The sequence below is a fragment of the Diceros bicornis genome, chromosome 8 (assembly GCF_020826845.1).
Source record: "Diceros bicornis minor isolate mBicDic1 chromosome 8, mDicBic1.mat.cur, whole genome shotgun sequence".
Classification (NCBI taxonomy): domain Eukaryota; kingdom Metazoa; phylum Chordata; class Mammalia; order Perissodactyla; family Rhinocerotidae; genus Diceros; species Diceros bicornis.
Window position 1 is genome coordinate 41,368,661 of NC_080747.1, and position 14,618 is coordinate 41,383,278.

Here is a 14,618-nt window from a genome sequence, read left to right on the forward strand (position 1 = left end):
ATTATGAAAATCCATCCTAATAACATATACATTCTTTTTTTCATATTACAGACCAACATAAGTCGAATTTCTCAAAGAACTAAATTTTACTCAACCAAGGAAGTAGTAGTTGTAAGTGATTAAGCCTTCAACTTTTGGTCAATTCAGAGGCCTTCCACAGTAGAATTCTAACTACCATTAGAAAATATTATAGATTTAGGATAACTTAATTGTTTAGAAGGTTAGACCACAGACTGACTAGCTGCAGATTAACAAGAATCATCCTTTATCTTAATCCTTCTGTACAGAATTCCAAGCTCCCTTGACCAAAGAGTTCTTTCCACCACTACCTGACAACCTCTGGCACAAGTCACCCTGCATCCCTTCTGCCTCCATCCTAGTTCACGACACAAATGAGTTTATTGTGCTCAGGGCCACTCATCTGAGCATCACGGCTGTAGGTGTAAATATAGCTGCTGATACAAAGTCCACGGATCTAAACTGAACAGGGTTTGGCATTAACAGGATTACAAGTTAGAGATGTGATATGGAAACCCCAAGTGTCTTTAAAAACAAAAAAAAAATCAATGTGTATCATGTAGTGGTTAAGCAGGCTTAGAGCACAGCTCTAGAGTCAGAATGCCTGGTTTCGATGACCAGCTCTGCCACCACCAGTGGTGTGACCCTAACATGGACCTAAGCGTCTGTACTCTGCGTTCCTCATTTAAGAAATCGAGCTGTTGAAAAGATGAAAAATAATGATACACATGAACCATTTAGCATGGTGCATGGCATATAATACCAGCTTAACAAATGAGACCCACTAAAATTATTATTACTATTATTACAGTGATTATTATTACATTATTGGCCGAGAGCCTTGACTTTACCATTTTTTTTCACATGGGACCTAATCACATCTTCCATTTTTGCACACCTGGTGAAGTCAAATGAATGTTCTTCCTTTTCAGAAATCTGCCTTTATCTCTAATTGCAGTCACGGCTAATAGGCCTGGTGGGCAAATAGCCCAAGCTGGCCCTCTGGGGCCGAGCTCCCTGAGATGTTAACCTCCACACTCCTGCAGGTCCTGGTTTCATGTTATGTCCTTCAAATGCTTTCACCATGTCACTTCTTACAGTCAGCTCTGATTTTTAAGGCGCATTTGAATAACCTTACATTTGGAACCAGCTACAAATGCTAAAAACAGATGTGCTATCTTCCAGGCAGACTGAAGAAGTCCGAAGAAAAACTGATTCGGTACTACCTGGACTGTAACTAAAGTCCATCAAATAGTCGCTACTGTTAAGAAGCCTAAAGAAAAAAGATAATGTGATCTTAGTGCCCTGTTATCTGGGGCAAAGGAAAGTACATTTCTATGGCAATTTCCAAGATATTAAAAATGAGATAAAAACAAGTGAAAATAGAAATTTAGCTCATGGACCTAAAATCACCATATGTGAAATATCAAATAAATAGCTACTCTAATCTCAAATGGTAATCTTTCCTTGCAGCCTTTCTCATTTTATTGCACCAAATATTCCAACCCTCATCTGTGTTCTATTACAATCCTAAAGACAACATGATATCTAGGATAGTGTTCATATATAAAAATCATTTTAAATCAGGAAGTGATATAAACTGACGTCCAGATTCCCCTACCCCAAGACTTTATATAATTATATTGTCTTTTTTTAAATCCTGAAATGATAATTTTCTCCTCTGGCACAGAGTTTCTTGGCTCCACTTTTGATGCCAACATAGTCTCATCAAAAAAATAAATTAAAAATAGGTGGTCTGGTTAGTCTTCAGAATGCTACATTTTAATCAGGCAAAGCAGTGAAAAAGGTGAATGTCGAATTGCTGGCGTATCTTCAAACAACAGTGCAAGCTGTCCGTTTTACTCACAAAGAAAAAGCTCTTCAAGAGATTTCGATAAAGGTTTCCCTCCTACTTGCAGTCCACATTTGTAATGTTTATATAAGTGGGGGATATAAATCTTTCTCCAATGAACCCCACGGTTTTTAAAGCAGACTTCTTGTTATAAACTGCCTGTTTCCGTTTTGCCTGCCTAAGCAAGCCAGGCAAAGCCCATTCGCGAGAGACTGGAACTAATTTAATGTGCTCCAGGTTTAAGCCCCCAGCCTCTGCGCCTTTACAGGGAGATTTTACGCAGTGGATTACTGCTGACTTTAACAATGATTCATACGATAAGTGGCTTTTGATTTGTTTTTTAATGTCAGAAAATACGCACTGGCAAAAAACATGTCATCAAAATTATTTTGTTAAAGCAATACCCATAAAAAAGCGAAAAAAAACTCAACTTTTCAAAAAAAAAAGGCAGTCTAAATCTTCTTCATGCCAAAGCCTTGTTCACATGAATTTGTAGTTTTACTCGATGCAAAAGAACACAAAGTTGTTTACAGATGGTTAGCTGTAACCCTGGATGGACTCCAGGTATGATTGGTTGAATTGATATACTTTACCACAAGACTCCTTCCTATTATTAAAAATACCAAAGCCACACTGAAGATAGACAAAAGCATCATTCTTTATCCAGCCTCAAATATACTCTCTGTGCTTTTCTCAAAGATGCAAAATTCCTGGAAACCAACACTAATTAAAACAAAAACACATTCACAAAACCCTGAGTAAGATCCATCATTTCAAAGTATGTCGGGGGAGGAAAGTTTCCTCTGTTTAAGGAACAGAGCAGCAAAGATATTAACTCAAAAGAAAACAAACTGAAAAACAAAAGTATATATTGTACTACTATTCTAGATTTCTGCATTTAAGGGGCCTGAATCATTCATCAGAATATGCTTTTAAAATGCCAAATGTAATAAGATATACTTGTCCCAGTCATCTGTTAGTTTCTCTTTTTCTCCTTGATCTTCCTTTGAAAGGGCCAAGCAAAGTCTGACAGTTGGGGGCAGTATTGTAACATCGTGCTCACACTTGAAACACTCAAGGCCTGACCAAAGGAAGAAAAAGGACCATTACTCTTCATTAAGATTTAACCATGTTGGCATAATTATCCTAATTTATTATGAAATTTTAGATTTTTTCCCCGACGTCCAACTTGCTTTTTCACCAACTACCTACAATATTAAGATGTCTTAAATGATACAAAAAGCAAATGCTTTTTATAAAAAACCTACCCAAATATCTGAGACATGCTGATTGCTATTTAGCAGTGGAAGAAGAACTATTTATTGAATGTCATATTTCAAAAGCATAAAGACTTCTTCAATTGCAAACATCCAGATGTTCTTTATTGTAAATGTAATATCACATTAGAAAATGGTAAAAAATAAAAAAAAAAAGAATATTTCCTCTTGGTCTAAAATGAAATGCAGATCTGGTTTATAAACACAAGTCAATGTGACCCATATTAATTGATGTTAATTTCAAAAATATGGGGTAAGAAAATATTTACAAGTACAAGAATGTATTCATATTTTCCAGAAATAAACTTTTTCTTTTCATTTGCCTAGGATGGCTCTTGGCTGGCCTGCTAGGAAATATGGAAACTGAAACTGTTTGTACTGAATGCTTGGCTTCCAATGACTTACAATGCTTTGGGAGTTTGCAGAGAGAAAAAAACAAATTCTTTGCCAAGTCCCAAGAACAAAACCTATACATACATAATAGGATTTTTTTTTTTTTACCGTACGTAATGATAATACATACAGCTTTCTATAAATTCTATAAATTCGAGTGAGTGAAACTTTTATTTAATACGCAAAAGCCTTAAAGTCATTAAACAAAACAATAACTATTATTTAACTTTAAAAAAATCAAGCCTCATACAATCTTAACAAGTGTTTATCTTTGTCTTTAATTAAAACTCAAAGATTTGTTTGCTTGTTTGTTTTAAAAGAGCGGAGTGTTACAGATTCAAAGATTTTTTTTTCCACTCTAAGAATTCTACTGAAAAATTAAATATTAAAACTATTCCTGGGGCCAGCCCTGGTAGTGTAGTGGTTAAGTTTAGTGTGCTCCGCTTCGGAGGCCCGGGGTTCAGTTCCCAGGCACAGACCTACACCACCTGTGGCCATGCTGGGGCAGAGACCCACAAACAATATAGAGGAAGACTGGCAGCAGGTGTTAGCTTGGGGTGACTCTTCCTTAAGCAAAAAGAGGAAGATTGGCAACAGATGTTAGCTCGGGGCAAATCTTCCTGGGGGGGGGGGGGGACGGGACGGGACGGGACGGGACGGACTCCTTTACAGATACATAAGCTAATATTTTAAACTGTACAGAAAGAGAAGCCAGCAAGAATTCATGCAACCATGTTTAAATGCTATAAATCTTAAATTTCAGTGTTTCAAGCTATGTGATAGTTTATTCCTTACTCTTTCTCTACTTTTTCATTTCTGTTTAAGTTGTTTCGGAGTTGGAGCTTTTTTCCTTTTATGTTGTATAAGTGAGAGTGTGTGTGTGCATGATCCTGTAAGACTCTACTATGTATGCTTCGTGGAGAATGGTCTGCCCCTATGCCTTTTCATCAAGGTTTTCTCAATTGTTGTTAGTTTCCTTTTTCAAAACTTAACAGAAAAACTGGGCCTATAATTACCACCAAATTTCCCTCAAATTGAACTAAACAATGTACGTTTGAGTTGCCAGTGGGGACGTAATTCTTCATAATTATTGTACAAAAGAGCCTGTGACAGTTGCAACAAAGTAATTGGCCAATGGAAGAGCCAGGTATGCATTTCCCTGAAACATCTGTTTGAAACTCTGGGTAATTTGAAGAGTTTGTAAAATGGTCCCACCTTCTAATTAGTTTCTCACTAGCCAAAACATCACTGCCAAAGTTATTTTAAGAAGTAAGCAGGGGCCAAGGTTCTCTGTAGCAAAGCTGATGTAACCACTCAGTTCTTCCAAAGCCAAGCACTATTTCATCTCCAAATGCTGGCATTTGTGACAGAGAAGTGGGCAGCATTTTTCTTCTCATAATAATGTATTTTCCTTATTATTTAAGACATTTCTCTGTTACCTAAAGTCAAAAAGCATCCTGACAGGGCCAGCCCCATGGTTTATAGGTTAGGTGCGTGCGCTCCGCTGCTGGAGGCCCAGGTTCGGATCCCGGGCGCGCACCGACGCACCGCTTGTCGGGCCATGCTGAGGCTGTGTCCCACATACAGCAACTAGAAGAATGTGCAGCTATGACATACAACTATCTACTGGGGCTTTGGGGGAAAAAAATAAATAAATAAAATTTAAAAAAGCATCCTGACACACCACATAAATGTTTACTTACTTTCTTGCCTCCCTTCCTTCTTTACATACCTGATGAATGAGTGAGGAGCTGATGAAGAAACACCAGCATATAAATTTGGGGTTGTGTAGTATCATCAGAACTATACTTGGTCTTTGTCTCAGGTTCCTGGCACAGAGCTTCTAAAGAGCTTCTAAAACACCTCAGAATTTCCTGAGTGACAAGACCGTCTTTTGTTATTCATAACAAGCCTCTTTGGATGATCACATCTGACCTTACGCTAATGAGGTGACTTAGGGTGGGGCCCCTAGATAGCCTCAGGATGGGACTGGTCACCAGAAAGACCAAGTGATTAGAGAGTTGAAACTTTCTGCCCCAAGCCACAGTCCTATAGGGAGGGAAGGGGCCTAGAGACTGAGCTCTCTAAAAACTCTCCAACAAGATATGATGGGCTTCTGGATTGGTGAACACATTAACTTGCTGGGAGGCTGGTGCATCGGAGAGGGCATGGAAGCTCCATGTCCCCCTCACCCCTCATGCTTTGCCCTATTCATCTCTTCCACTTGGCTGTTCTTGAGTGGTATCCTTTATAATAAACTGGGAAACATAAATAAAGTGTTTTCCTGAGTTCTATAAACCATTCCAGCAAATTACTGAACCTGAGAAGGCAGTCATGGGAATTTAGAGCTAGTCATGGGATTTAGAGCTAGTCGTCAGAAGTACAGGTGGCCCAGAACTTGCAAATGGCATTTGAAGTGGGGGCAGTCTTGTAGGACTGAGCCCCTTTAACATGGGGGATGTGATGCTAACCCCAGATACTTAGTGTTGGAATTGAATTGAGTTACTGCACATCTAGTTGGTGTGTGGAGAATGGAGAATGGGTTGGTGTGAGAAAACAGGCTCAGTTATATTTCCAAAGTACGGATGGGTTGAAGAACAAACTGTCTCCCACATGACCAATGACAGAATTTCCAAGTGTATTATCAGCTTCGGAAGCCATAATAAAAACCATATACTGGATTGCTTAAACAACAGAAATTTATTTTCTCACAGTTCTGAGGGCTGGAAGTTCAAGATCAAAGTGCCAGCATGGTTGGATATTGGTGAGGGGTCTCTTTCTGACTTGCAGGCAGCTGCCTTCTCACTATGTTCACATGGCAGAGAGAAACAGAGCGAGCTCTATGGTGTCTCTTCTGATAAGGGCCCTAATCTCATTCTGAGGGCCCCACCCTCATGACTTCATCTAAACCTAATTATCTCCCAAAGGACCCATCTCCAAATATCATCACATTGTGGGTTAGAGAGCTTCAACATATGAATTTGGGGCAGACACAATCCAGTTCACAGCACTGAGATTGTTGGCCAAAATCAGAAAGATAGCTTGTAGTCACATAATAATATTTTTTTCTGTGGTTGGGGGACTATTCTGCACCTGAACCCTTCAAATTAGAATATAAGAAACTGAGTCAAGCCCAGAGTCACTGTAATAAAGGTTCCTCTTAATTTCTCTCTAGCAACTCCTCCTGCTCCTCTTCCCACCCCTCCACCTCCAAACTCACCCTCAACAAAAAACGTAACAAGTGTTATGCAGGACGTAAAAAGTATTATGAATATGAATCTCTGAAAACTTTGTGCTGTTCAAGTGGATTACAAATGAAAAAAGTACCACAGCATCCTGATATAATCAGATTTGAAAGCAAAAGGTAAGCACTGTTTCTGTGACTAATAACAGAGTTTTTCCTCTACTTAAGGTGAAAGCAATAATCTGTTCCTGGAAAGAAGATTGAAGCTTCCTGTTTGGAAAGTCAGGAGATAGGACAAGCACTCTGCTAATAACTGAAAGAAGTTTTTCTTCTTGAAGTAGTGAGTCTCTGGTTTCGGCAAAATGTGTTCAGACCAAATCCTGACTATATATTTACTGTTGAAGGATAAATGTAGATAAAAGTATATTCTGTTTTAAGGGCATAAATTTAATCTACACTATGACCTGTGTAGCTTCTAATAGACTCAATTTCATAAAACACACACACTCAATGAATTCAGTTCAGTCATTTCATCTCTGAGCACATTTAAATTTTCCCCGATAATTCATCAGAGACATATAAATTCAGTCTCAAAATGAAAAGTTAAAAATTTTAGTAAAGTTTGAGTATTTTAAGGAAAATATAGTTGATACTAGCATTTATAAATAATAGGAGCACAGATCTTAAAAAAAGAAAGTATGGGGGCTGGCCTGGCGATGTAGTGGTTGGGTTCGCGTGCTCCACTTCGGCGGCCCAGGGTTCGCAGGTTCAGATCTCAGGTGCAGACATACACCGCTTATCAAGCCATGCTGTGGCAGGTGTCCCACATATAAAGTAGAGGAAGATGGGCACAGATGTTAGCCTAGGGCCAGTCTTCCTCAGCAAAAAGAGGAGGATTGGCAAGAGGTATTAGCTCAGGGCTCATCTTCCTCACCAAAAAAAAAAAAGGAAGTAAGGTCAAATATTTCCTTTAGTTTGTATTTGACTCTAGTGAGATTAGGGAGGTATAATTGCAGATTTGTAAATAAGATTTTCAATTTTAGAAAGATCAAAAGAATTCAATGTTAAGATGGCAGATTAACATCTAAATATGCTACCTCCCAAACCCCTCTAAAATTACCAAAAGAAGGAAACAGAAAAAAAAATTTTTTTTTTTTTGTGAGGAAGATCAGCCCTGAGCTAACATCCAATGCCAATCCTCCTGTTTTTGCTGAGGAAGATTGGCCCTGGGCTAACATCTGTGCCCATCTTCTCCTACTTTATATAGAACGCCACCACAGCATGGCTTGACAAGTGGTGTATAATGATATTAGGAGGTGAGACCTTTGGGAGGTGCTTAAATGATGAGGGTGGAGTGCTCATGAACGGGATTAGTGCTCCAGAGAGACCCCTAGCCCCTTTCACCTTGTGAGGGCACAATGAGAAGGTGCTGGCTATGAACCAGGAAGAGGGCATTCACTAGAATATAACCATTCTGGCTCCCTGATCTTGGATTTCCCAGCCTCCATAACTATGAGAAATAAATTGTTGTTTATAAGCTACCCAGTCTGTGGCATTTTCTTATAGCAGTCAGAATGGATTAAGACACCAGTCTTTCTTCTACATGTCTCTCAGAAGATACATCCAGGGGCCAGCCCCATGGCCTAGTGGTTAAGTTCAGCATGCTCTGTTTTGGCGGCCCAGGTTCGTAGGTTCAGATCCCAAGTGTGGACCTACACCACTTGTCAGCCACACTGTGGCAGTGACCCACATACAAAATAGAGGAGGATTGGCACAGATGTTAGCTCAGAGCTAATCTTCCTCAAGCAAAAAAAAGAGGAAGATTGGCAAAAGATGTTAGCTCAGGGCGAATCTTCCTCAGCCAAAAAAAAAAAAAAGAAGATATATCCAGACTTTTTCCATTCCACGCTGGAAATTGGAAGGGCACTCTTTGGGGGAATACTTCTAGCTCAAGAGAAAAGATCTAATATTGATTCTGATAGTTTACCAGCAAACAACTCACTTGATTACCTATAGTAAACTTCAAATCCACAAGCCTAATATAGGTTCAGCATGTCCAATGAGCTTTTTTAGACGTCCACTCTTAATCATCACAACCAGGAATTATTCAACGTCTGAGGAAAGCTTCTAACATACAAGTGATTGGTCACTGCACATCTGTTATTCAATTCACACACGGACAGCAAAGTTGTAGTTGTGTTGCCTCCTTGTCTCCCACGGATGAACTCATATGACATTTTACAAAAATGATAACTGAAAATGGAAATTAGCCAAAAAAGATGAAAGTGCAGGAAATAAAAAGTGATAACACTGGAAGTGAAATTCAAATAGAGTGCAAATGTAATTACAAAAGGAATAGCTAACTGTAAGAATGTTGACATTGCTGCCATTCAAGAGATTCTACATATGCAGCCAGAAGATCTTAGTGAAGGTGAACATATCCACATAAATGAGGAAAGTGGTTGTGACAAGGAGGATGGAGATGTTCCAGAGGAAGTGATACAGGCAAAAAACTTCACATCAAAAGAACTCTCAGAGATATTCATAACATTGAAATTGCAAAGGACAAAATGTTGGAAGTTGATCCAAACTTAGAAAGGAGTATGACAGTTCACCATGGCAAAGATGCTTGCTCCATATTGTAAGTTATACAAGAAGAAGGCAAGCAATGTTCCAACTATTCTTGATAAATTTTTCAGCCAAAAAAAAAAACCCACTTTAATTCTCAATGTTTCTAATGTTTTAAATTACAATGTGCTAAATAAATATTAATTTCCCTTTACATAACCAAAAGTAAACGAGCTTTTAACGTTCTGTCAAAAGAATTCTAAAGGTCATGGGACAATGATAACATATCCCATTGATTATTAAAGTCGCTTTGCATGACTTGGTTCATTTTTTAGTCATTTTTACTGTCCCATACTACTGTTCAAAGTGAGGACTGTTTGTATTCGATTTTTTAAAAAATTATATGCATGTATTACTTTGCTAAAAATTAAATTAACAAAGAAATGATAACTAGAACTGTTCCTTGAATAAAGGGGGAAGATCAGTTAGGAAATGGTTTTAGGAATCAAAGAACTGTCCTTGGTACATGGTAAATGTGTGAAACTGTTACATATAAATAAAGTGCTATTATATACATTATCTTATTTTTGCTCCAAACAATCGTGTGAGACAGGTGCAATTATTTTCTTTCTCCAAATTAAAAAACAGCCTCAGAGAAGTTCAAGTGACTTGTCCAGAATCACACTGCTAGAAAGTGGTGAAAAGTATGTGAATCCAGGTTCTAGGATCCCAAAAGTCTTGCTTTTTACACATCATTTGCCTTTCTATAACATTTATTCATTGGTTCTTAATCCGCTCTCTTCGCAACCTTTAAAGTTTTTGAAATTAGCTAGAAGTATCCAGAGAACTTCTAATAGATAAAATAAAGGACATAAAAGTTTGGAAGTTCCAAAAAGGCAGGAACCAAGACTGTTAACCCATGTATGCCTAGTGCCTAGCATTGAATCTGGTAAAGCTGGAGACTTAATACATTTTTACCAAAAAAAAAAAACGTATGAAGGGAGGAGGGAAGGATAAAAAAAAGAGAGTTCATATTTCACATTTTTCAAATTGCTGAACTGACAAAACCAATAATCTTTAATGTCCAGGAAAGGTCAAACAAATAACAGAAGTATCTGGATCATGGACCAACAAAAACGTGGCTGAGTAGTTTGAAAAGTCAACATTAGAAAATGTTAAGTAGTTATATCAAGAAATGATCCCTTTTTACATATATTATGTACTAAAATTAAAACTTAACATTGGAAACAATAAACTATCAGTAAAGTAACAAGTGGGTACTGTAGACATATCAACAACAGTTCTACAAACATTTATTGAATAATTTGGTATATGTCATACAAATTTCTGCAAGTTATTTCTCTTAATAATCAGAACAATCCTGTGACATTGCTATTATAATCACCCCATTTCTCCCTTTTCCTTACAGAAAAGGAAGCACGGCTCAGCAAAGCTAGGTCACCTATCCAAGGTCCCCAAAGCTGGGTTTGTGGCAGAGCCGGTGGGCAAACCCAGTCTCTAACTCCCAGCTGCATGTTCCACGCTGCACCACGGCTGCCAGGGCTATGGCAGTGGCCTCAATTCCCAATCAAAGCCATATCCACCTGAACACAATTCCAAAGAAACGGAAAGATACACATTTTCAGAATGAAACACAGGAAAAACTGGAAACATTTTATAAATTATCTTATCAAAAACATATCTCAAGTTAAATGACAAATTGAGTGGGTAACGTTCCTGTGATCTTTGGCAAAAAAAGATTTCAGTGGAATAGACTAAGCCCCAGAAGCCTGGCCCTTTGGGAGTCTGCCTGCCTTAGGCAACTAAAGGACTATTGGAAGGAGGTTACTATAAAATGTGTTCTATTGAGGCAATTCAAATTGGCGATAGTAATGGATCCAATATTTGGATTTCCAACAAACCTTACTTTGAATTCCCTACTCCTGGGCACAGATTTAGGGTGGAGGTTAGGGTGGCCAACCATCTCAGTTTGCCTGGGCCTGAGGGAGATCTCAAGACTCAGTACGTTCAGTGCTAAAACAGGGCAAGTCCCAGGCACACTGGTGTGAGTTGGTCATCCTACGGAGGCTGCACGACAACAGGGGATGTACACCCAGAAATACATTGCCTTCCTGCTCTCCCTGCCCAAGGTCAAAGTCTATACAGATACTAACATAGTAGGAACAATCCAACAGCTTAGCGCTTAATGCATCCTACCATGCCCTCGATCAAGGTAGATAAGAAGATACTCTAGACGAGGAGGTGGCAGCCAGCAACTTCAAATAACAGTCAGACTTTGGTTAATATCTGTGCCCAATGTACTCTTTGAGAACTGGAAGCTGAGGTGGGAAAACGTGGTGACTCTCTTTAAAGATACAGTGGAGGCATAAAACTAATGGTCAGTTCCTCTCAGAATATAAGAATGTCCACTTAATTGTTCCTTCCTATATTGCTAATAGTGGGGTCAGAAATATTTTATAATGAACATAATTTCACTATACGGCCTCTGCTTCATTCATTCATGGATGCACGCCCTCACTATGTGCTCAACTAATAAGCTTTCAGGGAATATCTACTATTGTCAGACACTGTGTTAAGACTAGGAAAAAGATGACAAGACACGGTCTCTGTCCTCAAGAAACTACACTATAAAGGAGCGACACATTAGTGTTCATAGAGCTCTTATATTGTTTTGCAAGTGACTTTAAGATATGACTCCATTTTTAAAAAATACAAAATTGGAAATAGTAAGTGATGCATTTTGAGTATAGCTTATACAAAAAAGAGGCTGGGGAATGCCAATCAGCAAACCCTTACTCAAAGAAAAGACCTGGCTCTACAGCAAAAGATTGGTGAATGAATGGATATACTTTACATATTATAAGTAAAAAAATGTTGATGTTTATTATAAATAAAAAAAAACTTTTTTATGATTTTCTCTTTTGAACTGCCTTTTTTTTTTCTTGGTGAGGAAGATTGGCCCTGAGCTAACATCTGTTGCCAATCCTCCTCTTTTTGCTGAGGAAGATTGGCTCTGGGCTAACATCCATGCCCATCTTCCTCTACTTTATATGTGGGACAACTGTCACAGCATGGATTGATAAGCAGTGCAAAGGTCCGCGCCTGGGATCCGAAACTGCGAACCCCAGGCCGCCAAAGTGGAGTGTGCGAACTTAACCACTATGCCACCGGGCCAGCCTCTGAACAGCTTTTTTAATTAATCAATCATCTTCTGACCCTTATCACCATGAATAAGTCTTCAATTATAGTTTTAATGTCAAAAAGTGGGTTTACTCATTCTCAATTAACTCTTTTGGTATTTTCATAATATATCGAGTTGAGCCCTTCCATGATGGACATCTGTACTAGGAGAGTCTACTTGACTCTAATAGTTAAGATTCTAGTTTCTAAACTGTGGGCAGCTAGGAGAACGGGTGGGTGGGGGTAGGGAGATGAATGGGCTGAAGTGTTGATACTAAGAGGCTGCATGGGGGTGGGTTGACACAAAAGTGTGACTGGAAAGATTTGTTTAGGCCAATAGTTCTCAAACTGTGGTCAGGGGACCCTAGGGAACCTTTTCAGGGGGTCCACAAGGTCAAAATTATTTTCATAATAATAGTAAGACATTATTTGCCTTTTTTCAATCTCATTCTCTCAGGAGCCTAAGTGAAGTTTTCCAGAAGCTATATAATGTATGATATGACAACAGATTGAATGCAGAAGCAGATAGAAGAATCCAGCTGTCTTCTATTAAGCCAGACATTTTAAAGAGATTTGCAAAATGTAAAACAATGACACTCTTCTCACTAAATATTTCTGTTTTGAAAAATATAGTTCTTTTTCATAAAAAGTGTATTATTTATATTACCACACAATGGATTTATTATTGTTATCATTTTTTGTGTGTGTGTGAGGAAGATCAGCCCTGAGCTAACATCCATGCTAATCTTCTTTTTGCTGAGGAAGACTGGCTCTGAGTTAACATCTATTGCCAATCCTCCTCCTTTTTTTTTTTTTCCCCAAAGTCCCAGCAGATAGTTCTATGTCATAGTTGCACATCCTTCTAGTTGCTGTATGTGCGTCCGTGCGCGCCCAGGACCTGAACCCAGGCCGCCAGTAGCGGAGCTCGCGCACTTAACCGCTAAGCCACGAGGCCAGCCCTATTATTGTTATCTTTAATGAATTAATGTTTTTTTTTAATTTCTCAGTTTTAATCTCTAAGATGGTTAATATCAATACAAACAAAAGCTCTTTGGAGTCCATAATAATGTTCAAGAATGCAAAGGGGTCCCATGACCAAAAAATTTGAGGTGCACTGGTTTAAAACTACATACTGAAAGGTCAAAAATGCCGATGAAGGAATCTGAATTTTAGGCTTAATGAGACTATTTTCTACTTTCTATTTTACCACTTCATCTTCACTTTTCCTTCCCTTCTTCAGTTGCCTTATAATATTGGACGAGTGGTACACCCCCAGGTTAAATTTCCTCCAGCTGAATTTTAAATTACTCAGGCCTGGCACCTCTGTTCCTTCTGCTGGGAAAAATATTCCGGAACTTAATAGAATTCATTGCTGGAAAACATTCTCCTCCCCTCAAAACCAAATGCTCCTTTCCTTCTCCAAAGTTGGTAAAGTTAACCACATATCACAGCTTAAAAAGCACCAGGACTTGCAAGAGTCAAAACAATATGAAATGTGGGAAGCATGTTTAAATTGGTGTATTCAGTGCACCCAAGCTGACACAACCACTATGAAAGCAATTACCTGGTCAGCAAGTATTCGCCCATCTCACTTCCCAAATCAACAACACAGTCCAGGACAGGCTGGAGACAGTATCCAAATCAAAGAAAGCAAAAAACTATTTGTGCATGAACAGAGAATAAAGCACAATAAAGTAAGGAGATGGTGAGTGAGAGAGAGAGTGTGTGTGTGTGTGTGTGTGTGTGTGTGTTGGGGGGAGGGAGAAGGGAAGAAGATAAGGAATTATGGACAAATGACTAATATTAATTAAGGTACAGGAGAACTGTTCATTCTAAACATGGAGTTTTAGAGTAGTTATTTTTATACCATTGCTACATGGGATCATTTGTTCTCTTGAAATGATGGCAGTTTTTAAAAGGAAACCAATTGAACCATTCAAATTCTGCTTCACAAGTGAACCTTAACTCATTTGCAAGGATTACATCAATAATTTTTTTAACCGGCACATTCTACTTTTTCTATCTTGTTAGTAAATATAGTTGATTTTTTAAAAAATTCTACACTAGATGCAGGTAGACAGTGGGTCAAGGAAAAGATTCAGCCTGTATGTATCAGTATGGCTGT

General features: G+C 38.5%; 1 protein-coding gene across 1 annotated transcript in view; it reads right to left on the reverse strand.

Annotated features, from left to right (window-relative positions):
• The window catches only part of SCFD2 (sec1 family domain containing 2), a 378,548-nt gene that overhangs the window by 261,605 nt on the left and 102,325 nt on the right, over window positions 1-14,618 (reverse strand). The window lies entirely within an intron of this gene.